Source organism: Bombina bombina, chromosome 2 (assembly GCF_027579735.1).
Source record: "Bombina bombina isolate aBomBom1 chromosome 2, aBomBom1.pri, whole genome shotgun sequence".
Lineage (NCBI taxonomy): Eukaryota > Metazoa > Chordata > Amphibia > Anura > Bombinatoridae > Bombina > Bombina bombina.
In genome coordinates this window covers 413,814,564-413,838,876 of record NC_069500.1, presented here as the reverse complement: position 1 = coordinate 413,838,876, position 24,313 = coordinate 413,814,564, and positions in this window count along the sequence as shown.

Here is a 24,313-nt window from a genome sequence, read left to right as displayed (position 1 = left end):
ACATCATATCTACTATAATAAACTACTGAGGACAGGGAGTACCGTGCGCCGGGCATAGACCGTTAACCATAAAGGACCACAATATGCTATCATGAGTACCACGACATAAGAGAAGAATAGATACTGAGGGGAAACTTAGGAACACCCAAAGAAAGAGGTGACATATAACATATCAAGAAAAGCATAATCTGTGCTAGAGGCTGGGCTCTATATAATAGCCCATGCCCTGATGGTACACTTCAATAGAACAGAGCATAATCTATGCTGGCATTCAGGCCGACAGGAGTGAGAGTTTAAAGTACTAGTACCACCTTCCTCAAGAGACTTGGTAATCACAAGAGTGCCATCAGAAGAACTGCCCTCAAACAGGGACACTTGGATCAGCCTGTGGCAAGGCACTTTCTTGAACACCAACACCGCATTTCATCACTTAGGGCCATGCTGATTGATAGAGTGGCCCCCCTCAAACGTGGTGGTGATAGGAACTGGCAGTTGCTGAAGTGTGAAGCACAATGGATGTACAGGCTTGATACTCTCACTCTTGTCGGCCTGAATGCCAGCATAGATTATTTTCTGTTCTATTGAAGTGTACCATCAGGGCGTGGGCTATTATATAGAGAGCCCAGCCACTAGCACAGATTATGCTTTTCTTGATATGTCACCTCTTTCTTTGGGTGTTCCTAAGTTTCCCCTCAGTATCTATTCTTCTCTTATGTCGCGGTACTCATGATAGCAGATTGTGGTCCTTTATGGTTAACGGTCTATGGCCGGCGCGCGGTACTCCCTGTCCTCAGTAGTTTATTATAGTAGATATGATGTGCAATATTAGTCATTGAAGGGCTGCACTGGTTTGATCCCCAGATTCTGAGAGGGGTCATATCTTCTCCCTGTGTCTAGTTGAGGTGGCATCTATGTTTGATTCCCAGATTCAGAGTGGGGTCTTATCTTCTCCTTGAGTTTAAGTAGAGGTGGTATTTATACTTGTGGGTTTGTGCACTTTGTGAGCTTGTATGGTCCACTGTAACACACTAGTGTGGTAGTTTGGATTTAGTTATTAACCATGGGTTATTAGCCACGGTTGTAAGGTGAAATAGTATTGGCTCTGGTGTAGATGAGCGCTTGTAGAAGTATGGCTCTGTTAGTATCATCGCTACTGGGTTGGGAGTCCAGACTGTAAGCCGGTGTGCATAGCGTGTAAGGTATTGCGCATGTAAGTACCTGATGCTACCTTAAGTCTGTCATGTAGTTTGCGGCTAGCACAGGGTACATGGGTTGGCTGTGTAATATTGACTCTGCATTGTCGGTCTAAGATGGAGGCCTTATCTCCATTATGGTTTATCTGATTGCTGTATCATAGAAACTTGTTGCGTTAACAGGCTATCGGAATTATTTGAGTTGCTTTGTGTACACTACAGCTTGAGACGGGTGGTCAACCCCATTGGATGTGGTGTGCTTGAATTGTTTGATCTAGCTGTCACGCTGTCTTAGTCTGGCTAATGTGTTAACAGTTAGACCTCTAGTTATCAAGCCGTCAACCACAAATACACTGGAATTCCGCAGCGTATTTGTGGCGAGGCTGATTCGCTGTAGTTATCAAGCCCTACAGCCCGGCAAAAGTAGAATATAGTGACATAACATACGATCCGCCGGACTCGATGGTTACGTCACTACAGATGTTCCGAACGCAAGTTTGGCACAATCTGACTACTTTTGGAAGTTATCAAAGAACAACCAGGTACGCTCGCCACTATTCCGGGCCAGTGTACCTGGTTTTCAATCCGCCGCCCTGGAGGCGGCAGATCCCATAGGAATCAATGGGAGTCTGAATGCAGCGAGAGCTCATGTTCGCTGCTGCCCGATACCCCATTGATTTCTATGGGAAGTGTCTGCACCTAACACCCTAACATGTACCCCGAGTCTAAACACCCCTAATCTGCCCCCCCTACACCGCCGCCACCTACTTTATACTTATTAACCCCTAAACTGCTGCTCCCGGACCCTGCCGCAACTATAATAAATATATGAACCCCTAAATCGCCGCTCCCGGACCCTGCCGCCACCTACATTATACCTATTAACCCCTAATCTGCCGCTCCCTATACCGCCGCCACCTACATAAAGTTATTAACCCTTATCCTGCCGATCCCGGACCCCGCCGCAAATAAATTAATTGTTTAACCCCTAAACCGCCGCACCCGGAGCCCGCCGCCACCTACATTACATTTATTAACCCCTATCCTGCCCCCCTACACCGCCGCCACCTACAGTACATTGATTAACCCCTAATCTACCCCCCTACACCACCGCCAATATAATAAATTAATTAACCCCAAAACCTAAGTCTAACCCTAACACCCCCCTAACTTAAATATTATTTAAATTAATCTAAATAAATATTCCTATAATTAAATAAATTAATCCTATTTAAAACTAAATACTTACCTATAAAATAAACCCTAAGATAGCTACAATATAATTAATAATTACATTGTAGCTATTTTAGGGTTTATTTTTATTTTACAGGCAACTTTGTATTTATTTTAACTAGGTACAATAGCTATTAAATAGTTATTAACTATGTAATAGCTACCTAGTTAAAATAAGTACAAATCTACCTGTAAAATAAATCCTAACCTAAGTTACAAATACACCTAACACTACACTATCATTAAATTAATTAAATCAATTAACTACAATGATCTAAATTAAAATACAATTAAATAAACTAAACTATATTACAAAAAAACAAAACACTAAATTACAAAAAATTAAAAAATATTACAAGAAGTTTAATCTAATAACACCTAATCTAAGCCCCCTAATAAAATAAAAAAAGCCCCCCAAAATAATAAAATTCCCTATCAGCCAATAGAATTGACGTTGCATTCTATTGGCTGATCCACTCAGCCAATCGGATTGAACTTCAATCCGATTAGTTGATTACATCAGCCAATAGGATTTTTCCTACCTTAATTCCGATTGGCTGATAGAATCCTATCAGCCAATCAGAATTCGAGGGACGCCATCTTGGATGACGTCATTTAAAGGATCCATCATTCGTCGTTAGTCCGTCGTGCTGGAAGGAGGCTCCGCGCCGGAGGTCTTCAAGATGGAGCCGATCATCGCCGGAAGGATGAAGATAGAAGATGCCGCTTGGATGAAGACTTCTGCTGGATGGAGGACCTCTTCTGCCCCGATTGGATGAAGACTTCTGCCCGGCTGGAGGACCACTTGTGCCCGGATCGGATGAAGAGTTCGGCCCGGCTGGGTGAAGACGGCTCAAGGTAGGGAGATCTTCAAGGGGGTAGTGTTAGGTTTATTTAAGGGGGGATTGGGTGGGTTTTAGAGTAGGGGTGTGTGGGTGGTGGGTTGTAATGTTGGGGGGGGTATTGTATTTCTTTTTTTTACAGGTCAAAGAGCTGATTACTTTGGGGCAATGCCCCGGAAAAAAAGCCCTTTTAAGGCTGGTAAAAGAGCTGGTTACTTTGTAATTTAGTTTAGGATAGGGAATTTTATTATTTTGGGGGGCTTTTTTATTTTATTAGGGGGCTTAGATTAGGTGTAATTAGATTAAACTTCTTGTAATATTTTTTTATTTTTTGTAATCATGGGCGCGATCCGATATAGATCGTAGTTTGCGGCGCAAGCGAGGGAACCCGCGTCGCCCGCAGTTTCAGCTCGCAACTCGAGCTATCCCATATACTGCGCCGTCAGATGCTAACGTGCCGTAAGTCAGATAAACCAGCGATGTCCAGAAATCTGCGCAAGTACAAATTTCTGGCGTCGCCAGTGACTTGCGGCACGTTAGAAACTGCCGGCGCCTACAAAACCTGACTAAAGTCTAAATCACCCGCACTGTCTAACACGCCTCCCTAACATAGCCCGACACCTCTAACACGCCTCCCCAACATAGCCCGACACGTCTAACCCTCTATCCGCTATCCCCCCTCACTAGCCTAACCATAAAATATGTATTAACCCCTAAACCGCCGCTCCCGGAGCCCGCCGCTACCTAATAAAGTTATTAACCCCTAAACCGCCGTCAGCTATATTAAATCTATAACCCCCTAAAGTGAGCCCCTAACACCGCCGCCATCTACCTTACCTACCCCCTAAAGTGAGCCCCTACCCCGCCGCTATCTATTTTAAAATTATTAACCCCTAATCTAATCCCCCTACCCCGCCGCCATCTATATTAAATTATTTAACCCCTAAAATACTAAACTATCCCTACCACTAAACCTAAGTCTAACCCTACAAATAGCCCTGAAAAGGGCTTTTTGCGTGGCATTGCCCCAAAGTAACAGCTCTTTTGCCAGCCCTTAAAAGGGCTTTTTCCGGGGCATGCCCCAAAGAATTCAGCTCTTTTGCCAACCCTTAAAAGGGCTTTTGGCGGGGCTTTGTCACAAAATAAACTGCTCTTTTGCCTACAATCTACATCCCCCTACACCGCGGCCACCTATAATAAATGTATTAACCCCTAATCTAATCCCCCTACACCGCCGCCAGCTATATTAACTATATTAACCCTAATTATATTAGGGTTAATATAGTTAATATAGTTATTATATTATAAATATATTAACTATATTAACCCTAATTATATTAGGGTTCATATAGTTAATATCGTTATTATATTATATATATATTAAGTATAATAACCCTATCTAACTCTAACATCCTAACTAAACTCTTATTAAAATAAATCTAATATTAATATTATTAATTAAAATATTCCTATTTAAATCTAAATACTTACCTATAAAATAAACCCTAAGATAGCTACAATATAATTAATAATTACATTATAGCTATGTTAGGGTTTATATTTATTTTACAGGTAAATTGTTAATTATTTTAACTAGGTATAATAGCTATTAAATAGTTATTACCTATTTAATAGCTACCTAGTTAAAATAATTACCCAATTACCTGTAAAATAAATCCTAACCTAAGTTACAAATACACCTACACTATCAATAAATTAAATAAACTACAAATATCTATCTAAAAATACAATTAAATAAACTGAATCAGCCAATCAGATTTTTCTACCTTAATTCCGATTGGCTGATAGAATCCTATCAGCCAATCGGAATTCGGCGGACGCCATCTTGGATGACGTCATTTAAAGGAACCTCATTCGTCGGGAAGTCGTCGTGCCGGATGGATGCTCCGCGGCGGAGGAGCGAACAAAGAAGATTGAAGATGCCGATTTGCTTGAAGACATCGCCGATGGAAGAAGACTCTCTGCCGCTTGCTTCAAGACATCACCCGGATGGAAGAAGACTTCACTGCCGCTTGCTGGAAGACATCGCCCGGATCGGATGAGGAGTTCTGCCCGGCGGGGTGAATACAAGGTAGGGAGATCTTCAGGGGGGGGGTAGTGTTAGGTTTATTTAAGGGGGGTTTGGGTTAGATTAGGGGTATGTGGGTGGTGGGTTGTAATGTTGGGGGGTGGTATTGTGTTTTTTTTTGCAGGCAAAAGAGCAGTTTTCTTTGGGGCATGCCCCCACAAATGGCCCTTTTAAGGGCTGGTAAGGTAAAAGAGCTTTGAACTTTTTTTTAATTTAGAATAGGGTAGGGAATTTTTTTTATTTTGGGGGTTTATTATTTTATTAGGGGGCTTAGAATAGGTGTAATTAGCTTAAAAATCTTGTAATCTTTTTTTTATTTTTTATAATTTAGTGTTTGTTTTTTTTTGTAATTTAGTTTAGTTTATTTAATTGTATTTTTAGATAGATATTTGTAGTTTATTTAATTTATTGATAGTGTAGGTGTATTTGTAACTTAGGTTAGGATTTATTTTACAGGTAATTGGGTAATTATTTTAACTATGTAGCTATTAAATAGGTAATAACTATTTAATAGCTATTATACCTAGTTAAAATAATTAACAATTTACCTGTAAAATAAATATAAACCCTAACATAGCTATAATGTAATTATTAATTACATTGTAGCTCTCTTAGGGTTTATTTTATAGGTAAGTATTTAGATTTAAATAGGAATATTTTAGTTTATAATATGAATTAGATTTATTTAACCCCTTAATGACCACAGCACTTTTCCATTTTCTGTCCGTTTGGGACCAAGGCTATTTTTACATTTTTGCGGTGTTTGTGTTTAGCTGTAATTTTCCTCTTACTCATTTACTGTACCCACACATATTATATACCGTTTTTCTCGCCATTAAATGGACTTTCTAAAGATACCATTATTTTCATCATATCTTATAATTTACTGTAAAAAAATTATAAAATGAGGAAAAATTGAAAAAAAAATACACTTTTTCTAACTTTGACCCCCAAAATCTGTTACATATCTACAACCACCAAAAAACACCTATGCTAAATAGTTTCTAAATTTTGTCCTGAGTTTAGAAATACCCAATGTTTACATGTTCTTTGCTTTTTTTGCAAGTTATAGGGCCATAAATACAAATAGCACTTTGCTATTTCCAAACCATTTTTTTTTCAAAATTAGCACTAGTTACATTAGAACACTGATATCTTTCAGGAATCTCTGAATATCCATTGACATGTATATATTTGTTTTTAGTAGACAACCCAAAGTATTGATCTAGGCCCATTTTGGTATATTTCATGCCACCATTTCACCACCAAATGCGATCAAATAAAAAAAATTGTTCACTTTTTCACAAATTTTTTCACAAACTTTAGGTTTCTCACTGAAATTATTTACAAACAGCTTGTGAAATTATAGCACAAATGGTTGTAAATTCTTCTCTGGGATCCCCTTTGTTCAGAAATAGCAGACTTATATGGCTTTGGTGTTGCTTTTTGGTAATTAGAAGGCCACTAAATGCCACTGCGCACCACACGTGTATTATGCCCAGCAGTGAAGGGGTTAATTAGGGAGCATGTAGGGAGCTTTTTGGGGTAATTTTAGCTTTAGTGTAGTGTAGTAGACAACCCCAAGTATTGATCTAGGCCCATTTTGGTATATTTCATGCCACCATTTCACCGCCAAATGCGATCAAATAAAAAAAAACGTTAAATTTTTCACAATTTTAGGTTTCTCACTGAAATCATTTACAAACAGCTTGTGCAGTTATGGCACAAATGGTTGTAAATGCTTCTCTGGGATCCCCTTTGTTCAGAAATAGCAGACATATATGGCTTTGGCGTTGCTTTTTGGTATTTAGAAGGCCGCTAAATGCCGCTGCGCATCACACGTATATTATGGCTAGCAGTGAAGGTGTTAATTAGGTAGCTTGTAGGGAGCTTGCAGGGTTAATATCACATTTAGTGTAGAGCTCAGCCTCCCACCTGAAACATCAGACCCCCTGATCCCTCCCAAACAGCTCTCTTCCCTCCCCCACCCCAGAATTGTCCCCGCCATCTTAAGTACTGGCAGAAAGTCTGCCAGTACTAAAATAAATGCTATATTTGTTGTTTTTATGTGTTTTTTAAAGCATATTTACATATGCTGCTGTGAACTACCCCCCCTTAGCCCCCAACCTCACTGATCCCCCCCAAACAGCACTATAACCCTCCCACTCTAACTTAATCTGTGCCATCTTGGGTACTGGAAGCTGTCTGCCAGTACCCATTTTAGAAGAAAACATGGTTTTTTTTTTGTTTTTTTTTATTAAAATTTTCTGTAGTGTAGCTTCCCCCCATACAAAACCAACCCTCCGCAATCTCTTTTTGTGCTTTTGCACAAACAAGATTTGGGCATTTTTAAATTTTTTTCTTAACACTATTTTCCGTAGTGTAGCGGTTCCCACCCACTCCCGCCCCGTACACGCGCCCGTCCGCCAACCTCCGTGCACGCGCGCGCCCCCTAACATCCCGCCTCCGATCCCGCCCCCCTTGATCTCACAGGACACACCGATGGCCGCCCACCCGCCTCCCAATTCGGCTCCCACCCACCAACGATACCGGCCATCGATGTCCGGTGCAGAGAGGGCCACAGAGTGGCTCTCTCTGCATCGGATGGCCATGTAAGGTTATTGCAGGATGCCTCCATATCGAGGCATCACTGCAATAACCGGAAAGCAGCTGGAAGCGAGCAGGATCGCTTCCAGCTGCTTTCCACACCGAGGACGTGCAGGGTACGTCCTCAGGCGTTAACTGCCTTTTTTTTGAGGACGTACCCTGCACGTCCTCGGTCATTAAAGGGTTAATAAGAATTTAGTTAGGGGTGTTAGGGTTAGATAGAGTTAATATAGTTTATATAAATACTATAGTAACTATATTAACCCTAATATAATTAGGGTTAATATAGTTAATATATATAATGTAATAACTATATTAACTATAATATACTTAGGGTTAATATAGATAATATAGCTGGCGGCGGGGTAGGTAGATTAAATTAGGGGTTAATAATTTTAATATAGATGGCGGCGGTGTAAGGGGTTCACATTAGGGGATAGATCAGTTAGATGGTGGCGGTTTTAGGGGCTCACAGTAGGGGGTTAGTTTATGTAGATGGCGACGGTTTAGGGGTTAAATACTTTATTATGGATTGCGGCGGGGGATCGCGGTTGACAGGGAGATAGACATTGCGCATGCGTTAGGTGTTAGATTTATTTTAGCAGCCAGTTTAGGGAGTTACGGGGCTCCAATAGTCAGCGTAAGGCTTCTTACGGCTGCTTTTTGTGGCGAGGTGAAAATGGAGTAAGATTTCTCCATTTTCGCCACGTAAGTCCTTACGCTGTATATTGGATACCAAACTGCCCGGGTTTGGTATACCTGCCTATGGCCCAAAAAACTACGGGCGACGGCAGAAATATACGCGCGTAACTTCTAGGTTACGCTGTATATAGGATACCAAACCCGCGCAAATATTGGCGTCGCCGACTTTTGCGGGCGACGATTTTTATCGGATCGACCCCTTAGTGTTTGTTTTTGTAATATAGTTTAGTTTATTTAATTGTATTTTAATTTAGATCATTGTAGTTAATTGATTTAATTAATTTAATGATAGTGTAGTATTAGGTGTATTTGTAACTTAGGTTAGCATTTATTTTACAGGTAAATTTGTACTTATTTTAACTTGGTAGCTATTAAATAGTTAATAACTATTTAATAGCTATTGTACCTAGTTAAAATGAATACAAAGTTGCCTGTAAAATAAAAATAAACCCTAAAATAGCTACAATGTAATTATTAATTATATTGTAGCTATCTTAGGGTTTATTTTATAGGTAAGTATTTAGTTTTAAATAGGATTAATTTATTTAATTATAGGAATATTTATTTAGATTAATTTAAATAATATTTAAGTTAGGGGGGTGTTAGGGTTAGGGTTAGACTTTTGTGGTTAATTCATTTAATATATTGGCGGCGGTGTAGGGGGGTAGATTAGGTTAATAGGTATAATGTAGGTGGCGGCGGGGTCCGGGGGCGGCGATTTAGGGGTTCATATATTTATTATAGTGGCGGCTGGATCCGGAAGCGGCGGATTAGGGGTTAATATATTTATTATAGTTGTGGCGGGGTCCTGGAGCGGCGGTTTAGGGGGTATAACTGTGTAGTATAGTGTGGGTGCTTAGTGATAGGCTAGCAAGAAAGCTGCGAAGAAGCCGATGAGCAGCGAGATCGATGAGTGTCAGTTAACAACAGTCCGCCGCTCATCGCACCGTACTTGCTGCGCGGCTTCTTAACAGCTTTTTTGATAACTTTGGCGAACGTATTCAGGTCCGCGGTGGCGATGTTAGGCGAGCATATTGGGCCGGCGAATGCAGGTAAATACGGAGCTTTATAACTAGAGGCCTTAGGCTCTAAAAGGTCATTGCTGTGTATAACTTATGATGTCAATTTTTATTGTCTACGGCATTAACGGAGGTCTTTATCTATTATTCGTGCTTAACATATTGGATATAAGTACCCTGTTGGGGCTTACTTTCGGCAATCATTTTTATGTCTTTATGCCTGACACATTATTAAGCACTCATATTAGATATACTACACCATGATTGTCTATCCAAGGGGGTGTGTGCGGGTTACGGCCGCGACTGGTTTTCACATATGTGGGTGTGTATCTATGCGCCCTGATGATTGGCTGCCTTCTATGTTGACGGGTCTATTTAAATGCCAGGTGTGTGGCATTTCTGGAATCGCTGATACCTCTGCTCTGTTGGGAGTCCGACTTGTACGCCGTCGTGAGTAATGCACGCTTCATTGCACAAGTAAGTACCTGAAGTGCTTTCCTTGTTTATTTTATTTTTTTGTTGGGTTATTGCAATATACATATGTTAGAGGGCTGTTATGGAATTACGGTAGAGATAGTGAATCTCTGTGATTATGCGTTTTAGCTGGCGTTATATTTGAAATTCATTTGGCGGCACTTGGGAGATTGTCTATCTTCACTTGTCTGATTATGGGTTCAGCTGTTGTATGGGTTGCGACAGCGTATCCTATGATGCGCAATTATATTTGGGTATAAGCGTGTCAGCTCATATGATTGGGGTAGGCACGATGACCCTCATTTATGTATTAGTTAGTCTAGCATTTCATTTGTTACCAGGCATGTGGGAGGTGTGAGGTAGCAGTTGAAACCCAGTGCAGGTGAGGGTATATTGTATGTGCAACTGTTTTTTATGGCTATGCAAATACACTAGGGTTCTTTACAGTCTCAATGATTGTCTATGTTGGTTCTATTTGTGCCTTGCAGTGATTCAGCATGAGTGGGGGATTTACCAGTTAGGTTGCTAGTATTTATGTACGATTTCGTATATTGATAGCTTTGCCATGTGCACTCTGGATGTGGTCTAAAGTAGCTGATATATGGGCTAGGGTGTGAGAGAAATTTATCCTCTTTCTTCTTCTTTGGTTTTTATAATGTTGAGCTCAAGTGTGAGCTAGTTGGTTAATTTCTGTAGTGGAGGTTTGTCACTGTTGTAATAAATTTTTAATATGTGTCTGGCATCTTTTATGTTGCACTGTCCACTTAGATTCCATTTGTATGTTTTGTATTTTTTCAGATCATATTTGTCTTGAAGAAGGCCCATAATAGGGTTGCAACGTCGACATTTAATCTAATGTTAAACACGTTTGGAAATAAAATTGCACTGTTTTTTTTATCCAAAAGAGTCCTGTGAGTGCCCTCCTTCACTAATATATATATATATATACATATACACTGTGTGGCATAAACACCAGTTATGAAGCAGCGGTCTAAAGACAGACATCGCCGCAATTCAACCCGATCGAGTCCGATTGTGTTGATTGACACCCCCCTGCTGTTGGCCGATTGGCCGTGAATCTTCAGGGGGCGGCGTTGCACCAGAGCTGCTGGTGCAATGCTGAATACGGAGAGCGTATTGCTCTCCTCATTCAGCGAGGTCTGTCGGATCAGGTCTGACAGACCTTTGTTAAATAGGCGCCTTTATGTCAATCACCTACCTAATATATTTACTGCTTGTAGGATAGCCGCTCAATAGAGGCCACTTTCTGTGAACATAGCATACACCACACCTCATTAAAATATATCTTAAGACCCCTAATTTGATAGATGATGTCCCAACCATTGAAATGAGGGGTTTTATGTCCTAGCTAGTCATAGTAATAACAATTACCTGTTGTTGGTGTTAAGGTTCATATATTTTTGTTTATCTATAAGCAAATACAAATTTACAACTATCCAAATAGGACAGCTGGGTTGTGAGTGTAAATTAGTTATTGTACCAATCTGTGAAATCAGAATTTTGTGTAGCTTTAAAATTGGTATAATTTTTTTATGTTTTGCATATTTTACGTCCACAAATTTTCTATGCAAATTGCAAGCATCAAATTTTTTTTATCTTCTAATAGTCAATTGTTAATTTTCATTTAAAAATAGATCTAGAATCTTTCTTTGTCCTTTTAAATATTTAGGAAAGAGTGACTGTTGTTTACCTTGTATACTACACTATAGTAATTTATGTGGATAGGAAAAGCACTGCATTTGCTCCTTAAATCCAACTTATGCAGAAAAAAAATAACAATGATTTTTCCTGAGTATTTAGAAAAGACGCAGCAAAGAAGGAGTTAAAAATAAGACATAGCTGATGTTAAACATCAATAAGACTGTTTCCAGATCTCCGACCCTGGTAGACAATAAGGAGACTAGGGCAATAGTAACATTATTTCCCACGTTTTATGATCCGTTGAAGGAAATTAACAAGCTTGCTAGTGTATGGCCTATGCCAGTATGTATACAGTTATATATTTTTCCATCTGGATTCTGCAAACCTGGAGCATAATGATATATATTGTAGCAATTATTCTTTAGCTGAAAAAACACACTTCAGCAGCAATGAGCTTTGTTAGTTTTTGCCTATTGTGGTAATAGAGGCGATCCCTGTTACCATATGGAATATTTTACTCATGTGTAGTCAATGACACTGAGATACTTGTGGTTTCACAGATCATAAACTAAAGATAAGTGACCCACTTAGAGAAAATGTCATTATATATTAGTTTTAACAGCCAAACCTAAAAATATAAATATACTCTTTCTCCCTTTTCACTGTACATCTCTTTTTTCTTCTCCTTCCTCCTGTGCATATTACAGACATTGGGCTTGATTTATCAAGCGTCGAGCGGACAGGATTCGCTATAGCAAATCATGTCCACTGGACATCGCTAAATGCTGTTCACATTTATCATTGCACAAGCATTTCACCACCTGCTCACTTGCGGCCAATCAGCCGCTAACAGGGGCTGTCAATCAATCGGATCGGAATGGTTTCAATATGCCACCTTTTAGGTAGTGGAGAGGTCATGATGCACAAATGTTTAAACACTTGAAAGTGATGCAGCATAGCTGTAAAAAGCTGACTAGAAAATATCGCCTGAACATTTCTATGTAAAAAAGAAAGATATTTTACCTCAAAATATCCTAAGAATTCAAACCCCATTGCAAAGGACTTTAAGCAGCAAATCAGTATGCCTGTCCCGGCCCGGGATAGACAAGTGAGTAAGCTTCGTTCCCCTATTCAGTTTAAGGAAGTTTACTATGAAATCTCATGAGATCACCATAAAAGAGTTCATGACCTCAGCACTGTTGATGCTGATTGGCTGCAGTTCATTTCTTCATTGTTTTTTTTTTTTTTTTTTAACCTGCAGCTGGGCAGTAACTGAAGTATAACTTTTTACATAGGTTTGCAGATTTGGTTCTGATGTCCAGCTTCTTTCCTTGGTTCCTTTTATGCATCCAGACTTTACATAGACTTTACATAGTAGATGAGGTTAAAAAAAGACCGAAGTCCATCAAGTTCAATCATCATACAAATCTAAAATACTTACAAAAAACTCCAATTAAGCTTAAATAATCTCACTAAAAGGTGACTCATTTAATACTGGTAATCATATCCATGAAATTTGTTTCTAGACAGAAATGTATCCAAACAATTTTAAAATGTATCTAGGGTATTGGCATTCACCACCTCCTTTGGTAATGAGTTCCACAATTTTATTGCTCTTACAGTGAAAAAACGTTTCCATTGCAGGAGATTAAATCTCCTTTCCTCCAACCTTAAAATGTGACCTCTTGTCACAAATAATTTTCATGGAATAAACAGAGCTCCTTCCATCTCTGTATATGGGCCTTGAATATATTTACGGTATATAAAGTAATCATGTCACCTCTCAAGCGCCTTGTTTCTAAAGAAAATAGACCCAGTTTGGCTAGCCTCTCCTCATAGTTTAATTTCTCCATTCCCCTTATTAGCTTTTTGGCCCTTCTCTGAACTTTTTCTAGTTCTTTAGACTGCTGCTCCATAACTTGCGTTTCTGGCGAGTCTGAAGATTCGCCAGAAACACGGGCCCACAAGCTCCATATGGAGCTTGATAAATGGGCCTCAATGCCTCTTTTAATACATACTTGTATTATTAGCCTTTGTAGCCTCTCTTCTGCATTGTGCACCCATCTTTAGCTTGTTATCTATTACTACTCCCAAATCCATTTCCTCCTCTGTTTGGCTAAGTCTTGTCGCATTTACATAATATGTTGCCTGCTTATTTTTACTTCCAAAATGTAGAACCTTGCCTTTTCCTGTATTAAATCTCATTTTCCATTTACCTGCCCATACTTCTAATTTTTGCAGATCCTTTTGTAACGAAAGTTCCTCCTGCTCTGACCTAATAACCTTACTTAACTTAGTATCATCTGCAAAAATATAGATGTCGCTATTTAATCCTTGCTCCAAGTCATTTATAAAAATATTGAAAAGAACAGGGCCCAGTACTGATCCCTGGGGTACTCCACTGATTACCTTTGTCCAATCTGAGTATGATCCATTCACTACTACTCGTTGCTCCCTATCTTTTAGCCAGTTATTTATCCATGAGCTAACATTTTCAGCTATTCCCAGTCCCTTAATTTTGTGAATTAATCTCCCATGTGGCACTGTATCAAATGCCTTTGCAAAACCTAAGTATATCACATCAACTGATTCCTTACAGTGCTAAATTTTCCATCTGGGCCTGGAGTTTTATTTACCTTAATATTATCCAGTTGTTTCCTGATATCCTCTATACATAACCCAGTTTAAGGTATGAACTGGCATGTTCTAGTTTGTTCCAATGTATCGTCCATTGGTTCCTCTCTCGTGTATACTGAAGAAAAAAACTGGTTTAGTACCTCAGCCTTCTCCCTGTCACTGTTAACCATGCTACCCTCCACGCATTTTAATGTACCTATATTGTCTTTCTTAGTTTTTTTGCTATTTATGTACTTAAAGAACCTTTTAGGGTTAGACTTAGAATCCTTTGCAATTCATTTTTCATTTTCAATTTTGGCTATTTTCTATTTTTCAGGTAATTTTTTTTCTGCCTGTATTCTAGTTCTCTTTGATTGTATGGAGATTGTATGGAGATTTATAAGTCTGTGATAAGGGACATTTTATCTACAGGTCTGGAAGGCCTTTATTTATTTATATTCTTTTAGAATTCCTAGTTTTCTTTCTATTTTTACATTGTGGTTTAAATATAGATTTAACCACCAGTTCTTTGAAGGGTCAGATTCCTGCCTTTTTTAGTTATGTTCCATAGAAGATTGCTAATATTCCTTTCATTTATGGTTTGATTCTAGCCTGGCCTAGAATTTAAAACTGTTATTATCCATTTTTTTCCCCCTTGGAACCTTTATTTGGTCTTGAGGATTTTGCAGGTTCCTCCTTTTTGAACTTATGCATCAGGTGGATTTCTTTTAGCTTTTTCCTCTGTTAGAAGAGTTTATATTCTTTCTGGTGTTCCTCCTTATTTTCTTTAGGATAAGGTTGTGTTTCCTGACAATATTAGTTGGAACTTTGTTATTCCTTCCGTCTTCATTTCTTAATCCTTAGAATTGTTCAGATTAATCTCTTCATGTTTTGGATTCTGTTAGAGGTTTCTAGTGTTATGTAGACATTACTAAGGTTTTCAGACAAACTTTTAGTTTGTTTGTTCCTTTTGCTGGTTCTAAGAAAGGGCAGAAACTTTCTGCTGTTTCTTTGGCTCCTTGATTAAAGCTTCTGTTTTATATAGCTTTCTTGGAAGCAGGTCTGCCTCCATGTATTTGGATATCTGCTCATTCTATCAGATCAGTTATCACTCTTTCCCTTTATTCTAATTTGTATGCTCTTATTCGTTTTCCTTCCTCTTTGTGCTCGGATAAATGTTAGACTGAGGTACTGGTGAGTTGGGCGGGGGGGTTTACAGAGTTCTTGCGGTTTGGGAATCTTTGTCTCCTTTCTATTGGTAGGGAAGAGTAATTCCCAAGACTAATGAATCGTGAACTCTCAACACCATGAAATTAATTTATCAGGTAAGCATAAATTATGTTTTTCCTCTCAGAAGAAGTTGAATACCAATTGGTTTAGACCTAAGTAACCTTCTCCCTCATCCAAGTCAACATGAAGATGCAGCCCCCAATTCAGATATTCTGGTAGGAAGTAGGTTACACTTTTTTCATGAGGCTTGGTTTCAGTCTATTAAGGGTCCTTGGGTTCTAAATTTAGTTCCTCAGGGTTACTGATAAGGTTTTAGGTTGAGGCCTTTCAGGGGATGTTTTTTCTGTCCTATTTTCCAAAGGATCCTTCAAATCTCATGTTTGTTCCAAAAGGGGAGGGGACTTTGTTTTAGGCCAGTTTTGGATTTGAAGGCTCTGAACAATTTTTTTTAAATTTTTTTTTAGGTTTTTTTTCATTCAGAATGTTATCTATTCAGACTATTCTGCCTCTTATTAAGCAAGGTCAGTTTATGTCCACAATAGATTTATAGGGTATTTTCCTTCATATTTCTATTCACAAATATCTTCATCAGTTTCTAAGGTTTGTTTTCCTGGACAAACATTTTCAGTTTGTTGCTCTTCCATTTGCTCTGTTTCTTTGCTTACATTGTATTTTTAATGTTCTGGTTAATCTTTTGTTTATGATTATAGCCAAAGGTTTTTCAAGCTTCATTTTTAGTAATTGTTGCTGTTTCTTTAGCAATATGGTTGGAGAATACATTTTCTAAAGCGTTTCCTTGTTCCCCAGATCAGATTCTCTTTTCTGAGTGTTTAATTTGATTAGTCTCCATGAGATTTATTTGACAGATCAGAGAAGGTTGTAGCTGATTTTAGCTTGAATCTGATCTCTAGTCTGTTCTATTTCCTTTGGTAGCTTTTTTGCATTGAAGTTTTATTAGTTCTCTCATAGAATTTATTTGGATCCCATGACAATTGTTGTCTAATCTCTGAAGTTTATTTTCTAGGGGTGAGTAACTGGGAATCAGATTTACAAGGGCGTCATTCCCTGCATTCAGGAGAATGTGTTCTTTATCCTGATGTATTCTGTTAAATTGTGTTTATTTGGGGTTTCCCAGAGATAGATCTGATGGCTTCTCTGTTGATCATCTAGATTTCCAGTTTTTTTTTTTTGGGAGGTTAAGGGATCCTCATGCAGAGTTTGTGGATGCTCTTAAAGCTCCTTGCTTGTTTCATTTAGCCTATATCTTTTCTTCTTTGATTCTTTTTCCAAAGATGATTGCTTGGATCAGGCAGGATACATCAACTGTGATTTCATTTGCTCGGCTTGGCTTTGCAGAATCTGTTTTTTACAGAAGTCCATGGCCTCCATGGCCTCTTTCTCTTCGACTAGATCACCCTGTCTCAAGGTCCGTTCTTCCATCAGGATCTCAAGTTTCTAAGCTTGATGGTTTGGAGATTGAATGTGTAGTTCTTAGTTAATCTGTGGTCAGGAAGGGTTTGCATAAGCACACAAAGAGAGAAGCACTCTCTACCAGGAACAAACAACAGCTCATCAGCTAGTTCTATGGCGATTTACCACCCAGGAGCAGCCTCTTTTAGACCAGTGTGCTTTTCACAGAGGAAAAGTTTCCTAAAGTATATCAGTCTTATCCCGCCAAGTAAGGTCAGTCCAGCCCCAAAATACCAGGCAATTCTCCTCTGAACAAGGAACATGACAACCCCAGATGATCGTTTCGGCCTCCTATGGGCCTCGTCAGTGAGGTGCAGCCATATTCCTCTAAGCCCACTGGGCAAGGAGTCCACGTCTGGTTTCCCCCATCACCCTTATCAGCTAGTTCTATGGCGATTCTAGGGTGGTAACTAGCCATAGAACAAGCTGTTATGCTATTGTTCGTTCCCAGGTTGAGTGCTTTTCTCTTTTTATTTATGCAAATTATGACTCTTGGGGAAGTCTCCCTAAGCCGATGCAGGAATCCAGACGTGGACAGTTGCGAAGTGTGCCTAGAGGGATATGGCTGCACCTCGCTGACTAGGCCCACAATAGGCTGAAATGTATGTCTGGGGTTTTGCAGTTTCTCTCATTCAGAGAGGGATTGCCTGGTATTACCGGGCTGGATTGTACTGTTAAGTCAGGATCAGACTGATATGCTACAGGAAAGTTCTTCTCTGTGAAAGGCACATGTTGAGCAAAAAGAGGCTGCTTCTAGGGTGGTAACTAACCATAGAACAAGCTATTATGCTATTGTTCGTTCCTAGGTTGAGTGCTTCTCTCTTTTTATTTAGGGTTTGCATAAGGTTTGGAAGGCCTTTATTTCCTGGTGTATGGTTTATGCTTTTTCCTAGTTTTCTTTTAGAAATCCTATGATTCTGTATTTTCTTCAGGTTGGTTTGGATTTATCCGCCAGTTCTTTGAAGGGTAAGTTTTCAGTTCTTTCTGTTTTTGTTTCACAGCAAGATTGTAAATCTTTTTATTTTATGTTTTGTTCTGGTTTTTAGCTCTCAGTAGTGCATTTGCTGCTGCTTCAACCAAGGATACGAAGAGAATGAAGCAAATTATATAATAGAAATAAATTGGAAAGTTGTTTAAAATTGCATTTTCTATCTGAATGTTGGGTTTGAGTTTTCAACCATTTTCAAGCCATTTTTTTCCACCTTGGAGCCTTAATTGGATTTTAAGGGTTTTTGCAGGCTCCTCTTTTTTGAGCCTATGCATATGTGCTTTTGTCTTGGAAAACATAATTTATGTAAGCACTTACCTGATAAATTCATTTCTTTCATATTGGCAAGAGTCAATGAGCTAGTGACGTATGGGATATACAATCCTACCAGGAGGGGCAAAGTTTCCCAAACCTCAAAATGCCTATAAATACACCTCTCACCACACCCACAATTCAGTTTAATGAATAGCCAAGAAGTGGGGTGATAAAGAAAGAAGTAAAAAGCATTAAAAAAGGAATTTGGTTCCCCTATCACTAGTAGAGACATCTCAGATGCAATTAAAGATATGAAACCAGACAAAGCTCCAGGCCCAGACGGCTTTACAAATAGGTATTATAAGACCTTCCAGTCCCATTTAATACCACACCTTCTTAATCTATTTAATAATGTCTTGGAAAAAAAGGGGTCTAAGGTGCGCTAAGACAAAAAAGAGATTAACAAACTCCCCCTAAATGACAATATCCCTAAAATTGTCACAAAGTATAAATATAAGAAGAAAGGGTTAAAAGGGAAGCGCTAAAACAAAAGCTAAAGGTAATTTCTCACTTAATATATATACAGTTTATTTAAACATATATAATTCACATCAAAGGGACGTTTCCCCAAATGACACTGTCATAAAAATGTTAATACAGTATATAACAAGGCCGCTATATATAAAATCAATAAAATATATTGCACATTAATTGACGGTTCTAAAACATATCATAAATCAGAGTTCAGTTAAAAGTTCATGAAATTGACAATTAAAACCACCAAGCTGCCAGAGGAAAAAGTTAATATGGTAGGTCTACCAATCAAAGTGTTCTGAATACTCCACACTTCCTTAAGAGAGATACAAGACCAGCGTATGCACAGAGATGTTATGCTATGAGTTCTTGACAGTTACTTTACCCACGATCTCCTGATCGTCTGCTGTACACCTTCCCTGTTCGGTATCTCCCTCGAGTGGATCCGACTGGGGTTTCTCTGCATCTGACGTCACGGAATCGAGATCCGGCAAAGAGAAGCGGTCAGAGCTTAGCGCTTCACAGGTGCGATTCTTTCACATCCACCCTGCACTTAGTGCTTAATGCACGCAAGGGTGTATACAGGTATTGTAGAGAGATGTTGTAGAGAGGTATTGTGGTGAATATTCCAACTTCATTCAAACCACAAAACATGTAGTAGAAATTCCAAATAGGATAATGAGTTCTATTACTTATAACCCGGGTTAAGTTTAAGGAATCCAAATGGTGTAGATATATTGCACATATGACAAAGGGTAGTCCTGCCTTCACAGCAGACGCGTTTCGCCCTCTTCAGGGCTTTATCAAAGCCCTGAAGAGGGCGAAACGCGTCGGCTGTGAAGGCAGGACTACCCTTTGTCATATGTGCAATATATCTACACCATTTGGATTCCTTAAACTTAACCCGGGTTATAAGTAATGGAACTCATTTTCCTATTTGGAATTTCTACTACATGTTTTGTGGTTTGAATGAAGTTGGAATATTCACCACAATACCTCTCTACAACATATCTCTACAATACCTGTATACACCCTTGCGTGCATTAAGCACTAAGTGCAGGGTGGATGTGAAAGAATTGCACCTGTGAAGCGCTAAGCTCTGACCGCTTCTCTTTGCCGGATCTCAATTCCGTGACGTCAGACGCCGAGAAACCCCAGTCGGATCCACTCGAGGGAGATACCGAACAGGGAAGGTGTACTGCAGACGATCAGGAGATTGTGGGTAAAGTAACTGTCAAGAACTCATAACATAACATCTCTGTGCATACGCTGGTCTTGTATCTCTCTTAAGGAAGTGTGGAGTATTCAGAACACTTTGATTGGTAGACCTACCATATTAACTTTTTCCTCTGGCAGCTTGGTGGTTTTAATTGTCAATTTCATGAACTTTTAACTGAACTCTGATTTATGATATGTTTTAGAACCGTCAATCAATGTGCAATATATTTTATTGATTTTATATATAGCGGCCTTGTTATATACTGTATTAACATTTTTATGACAGTGTCATTTGGGGAGACGTCCCTTTGATGTGAATTATATATGTTTAAATAAACTGTATGTATATATTAAGTGAGAAATTACCTTTAGCTTTTGTTTTAGCGCTTCCCTTTTAACCCTTTCTTCTTCTATTTAATAATGTCCCCAGCTCTGAACCTTTTCCAGATACGATGATGCAGGCACATATTTCAGTCATGCCTAAACCAGGCAAACCCCCAACTTCCCCAGCGAATTTTCGGCCTATTTCCTTGCTGAATGTCGACCTAAAACTCTACGCAAAATTTTTAGCAACGAGAATAAATAAATTCCTCCCTAGTTTGGTCCATTATGACCAGGTAGATTTCGTCCCGCAGAGGGAAGCTAGAGATAATATATGTAAGGTTGTACACCTTATGGAATATGTCAAAAACACCAACATTCAATCAGTGCTCCTATCTACAGATGCTGAAAAAGCTTTTGATAGGCTAGATTGGACTTTCTTGCAAGCAACTCTTCAAAAATTTGGTTTCCCAAGTTTATTTATTAATAAAATATTTGCCCTCTACTCTAACCCGACTGCCCAGATCAAGGTTAACGGGACGTTATCTGATCAATTTGAAATTCGGAATGGTACACGCCAAGGTTGCCCCTTATCCCCCTTACTATTTGTTTTATCCCTAGAGCCATTGGCTGAAAGAATCCGTAACAACCCGGAGATATTAGGTATTACAGTAAACAAAGAAATTTATAAGTTAGCAATGTTTGCTGATGATGTCTTAATGACACTAACAGCACCAGATCAATCGTTATTGATGGCCCAACGTGAATTAGGGGCATTCAGTGAAGTCTCCAATTTTTTGATTAATCATAGTAAATCGGAATTACTCCCAATAAATTTATCTAAAAGAGACATTGCAGTACTTGACCAAAAGTACTCCTATAAAATACAAAATAAAGGGTTGAGATACCTGGGAATTTTTTTATCCCCTCAGCATGATGATCTACGTAAATTGAATTATGGCCGACTAGTGGAGGAATTTATACATTTGACATCTTCCTGGCTCCCAAAAAACATTTCTTGGCTGGGTAGAATTGCGGCTGCAAAGATGACACTTTTGCCAAAGGCTTTATATGTAATGCAAGCCCTCCCAATTCCCGGAGTTAGGGGGTATCTTAGGAAACTACAATCTATTATAGATACATACATTTGGCACCGTATTCCCCCGAGAATAGCAAAAGGCACCATGTACATCCATAGAGAGGAAGGAGGTTTAGGAGTTCCCCACATTTATTTATACAAACAAGCCATATCACTTAATCGTATAATAGATTGGTGTAGACAAGGAGACAATTCTTATAAAAGGTGTGTTTGCCTAGAGTCGCAACTGTTGGAAACCCCAAACCTAGGGAGCATTTGTTGGGCCCCACAGAAACCTTCAGAAGACTTACTGGATGCATATCCAATTTTAAAAGAGATGTGGTCTGACTGGGTACTAATAAGGGACAAATTTTGTTTGATTACCACAAAATACTCACCATTAACTATTTTACGCCCAAATAGGGAACTTCCAGCGACCTCAGGAAAGTTGATAGGTATGACAACAACTCCTCATTCTTTGCAGGACCATATCCCAATACATACAATACTGACAAATAACCAGTTATCAACTAGAGATATTTTATTGGAAAAGGGGTTAAAAATGTTTGATTCCTGGTTGTTTTATCAACAGGTGAGACACTTCTTAATTACTCACAAGTCATATAAAGACATGGTGAGACACCTTACAACATTTGAATCTCTCTGCACTTCAGTTACACATCCACAAAAGGTCATCTCCTTGATGTATCGATCCCTTCTTAAATCTCATTATCCCGGTCTGCCGAACTATATTTGCAAATGGGAAAAAGAAATGAACTTGAGTTTCTCGGCTAGACAATGGTCCCTTTGCCTTAAATATACGTCTAAATCTGCTCATTCTGCCATGGGGTTAGAAACAAACTTAAAGATTATCACTAGGTGGTACTTAACTCCTAGCAGACTAAAATACATGTTTAAAAATGCTAGTGATAAGTGCTGGAGAAGGTGTGGGCACACAGGCACCATGTATCACATATGGTGGGAGTGCGAGACGATTAAGCCCTTTTGGATGCAGGTTCACACTCTCGCCTGCCGTGTTATAGGCATTCAATGGGAGCTTTCACCTCAAATAGTTTTATTTAATGATATTTCGGAAATCCCATGTAAGATTAGAAGGCATTTATATCAAATTCTAATAAATACGGCTAAAAGATTAATCCCTACATTTTGGAAGAGTCCATTGGTACCCACTATCAGTCAATGGGTTGACCAGGTATCAAATATTCTGATCCTAGAGAGATTTCATTATTTCAAGACGGGACAAATGGACTTTTTCTACGACATGATGTTCCTATGGGAGCAATTCATACATAGTATATAAAAAATGGATTTGGTTTCGAGTCACTGTATATGGTTTTGTTTGCTGCGGTTCACCCTCAGGTTTTCTAGATACTGGGTGACCTACACCTGGGGACTTAAAAATGTGGAGAATATTGGTAATTGTACTTCCCTATGTGACTCATGACAATTGGTATCCCCCTCCCCCATGAACATAGTCTTGTGGATGTTAATGCGCAATATCTATACTGCACACCCCTGAATTTGTTGAAATTGGTTAAAATGTATTATTTTGCTTTTTGTAATTTATATCTATACTAGTACTAAAGCCCGTGTACACGGGCCATTTTTTGCAGTACAGCGGTTCCACCCCTTGCACTCTCCCCCCTCTCTTTTGCTCTCTCTTCCCCCCTCTCTTTTGCTTTCTCTCCCCCCTCTCCTTTGCTTTCTCTCTCCCCTCTTTTGCTCTCTCTCTCCCCTCTTTGGCTCTCTCCCTCCTTTCTTTTGCTCTCTCTCCCCCCTCTTTTAATCTCTCCCCCCTCTTTTGTTCTCTCCCGCCTCTTTGGCTCTCTCCCCCCCCTCTTTGGCTCTCTCCCCCCTTTTGCTGTCTCTCCTCTTTGGATCTCTCTCTCCCCTTTGGCTCTCTCCCCCCCTTTGGACCCCCCCCTTTGGCTCTCCCCCCCTATGGCTCTCTCCCCCGCCTTTGGCTCTCTCCCCCCCCTCTTTGGCTCTGCCCCCCCCCTCTTTGGCTCTGCCCCCCCCCCTCTTTGGCTCTCTCCCCTCTTTTGCTCTCCTCTTTGGCTCTCTTTCCTCTTTGGTTCTCTCTCCCCCTCTTTATCTCTCTCCCCCCTCTTTGGCTCTCTCCCCCCCTCTTTGGCTCTCTCCCCCCCTCTCTTTGGCTCCCCCCCCCTCTTTGGCTCTCTCTCCCCCCTCTTTGGCTCTCTCTCCCCCCTCTTTGGCTCTCTCTCCTTTTTGGCTCTTTTTCCTCTTTGGCTCTCCCCCCCCCTTCTCTTTGGCTCTCCCCCCTCCTCTTTGGCTCTCCCCCCCTTCTCTTTGGCTCTCCCCCCCCCTTCTCTTTGGCTCTCCCCCCCCCCTTCTCTTTGGCTCTCCCCCCCTTCTCTTTGGCTCTCCCCCCCCTTCTCTTTGGCTCTCCCCCCCCTTCTCTTTGGCTCTCCCCCCCTTCTCTTTGGCTCTCCCCCCCCTTCTCTTTGGCTCTCCCCCCCCTTCTCTTTGGCTCTCCCCCCCCTTCTCTTTGGCTCCCCCCCCTTCTCTTTGGCTCTCCCCCCCCTTCTCTTTGGCTCTCCCCCCCCCTTCTCTTTGGCTCTCCCCCCCTTCTCTTTGGCTCTCCCCCCCCCTTCTCTTTGGCTCCCCCCCTTCTCTTTGGCTCTCCCCCCCTTCTCTTTGGCTCTCCCCCCCTTCTCTTTGGCTCTCCCCCCCCTTCTCTTTGCCCCCCCTTCTCTTTGGCTCCCCCCCCCTTCTCTTTGGCTCCCCCCCTTCTCTTTGG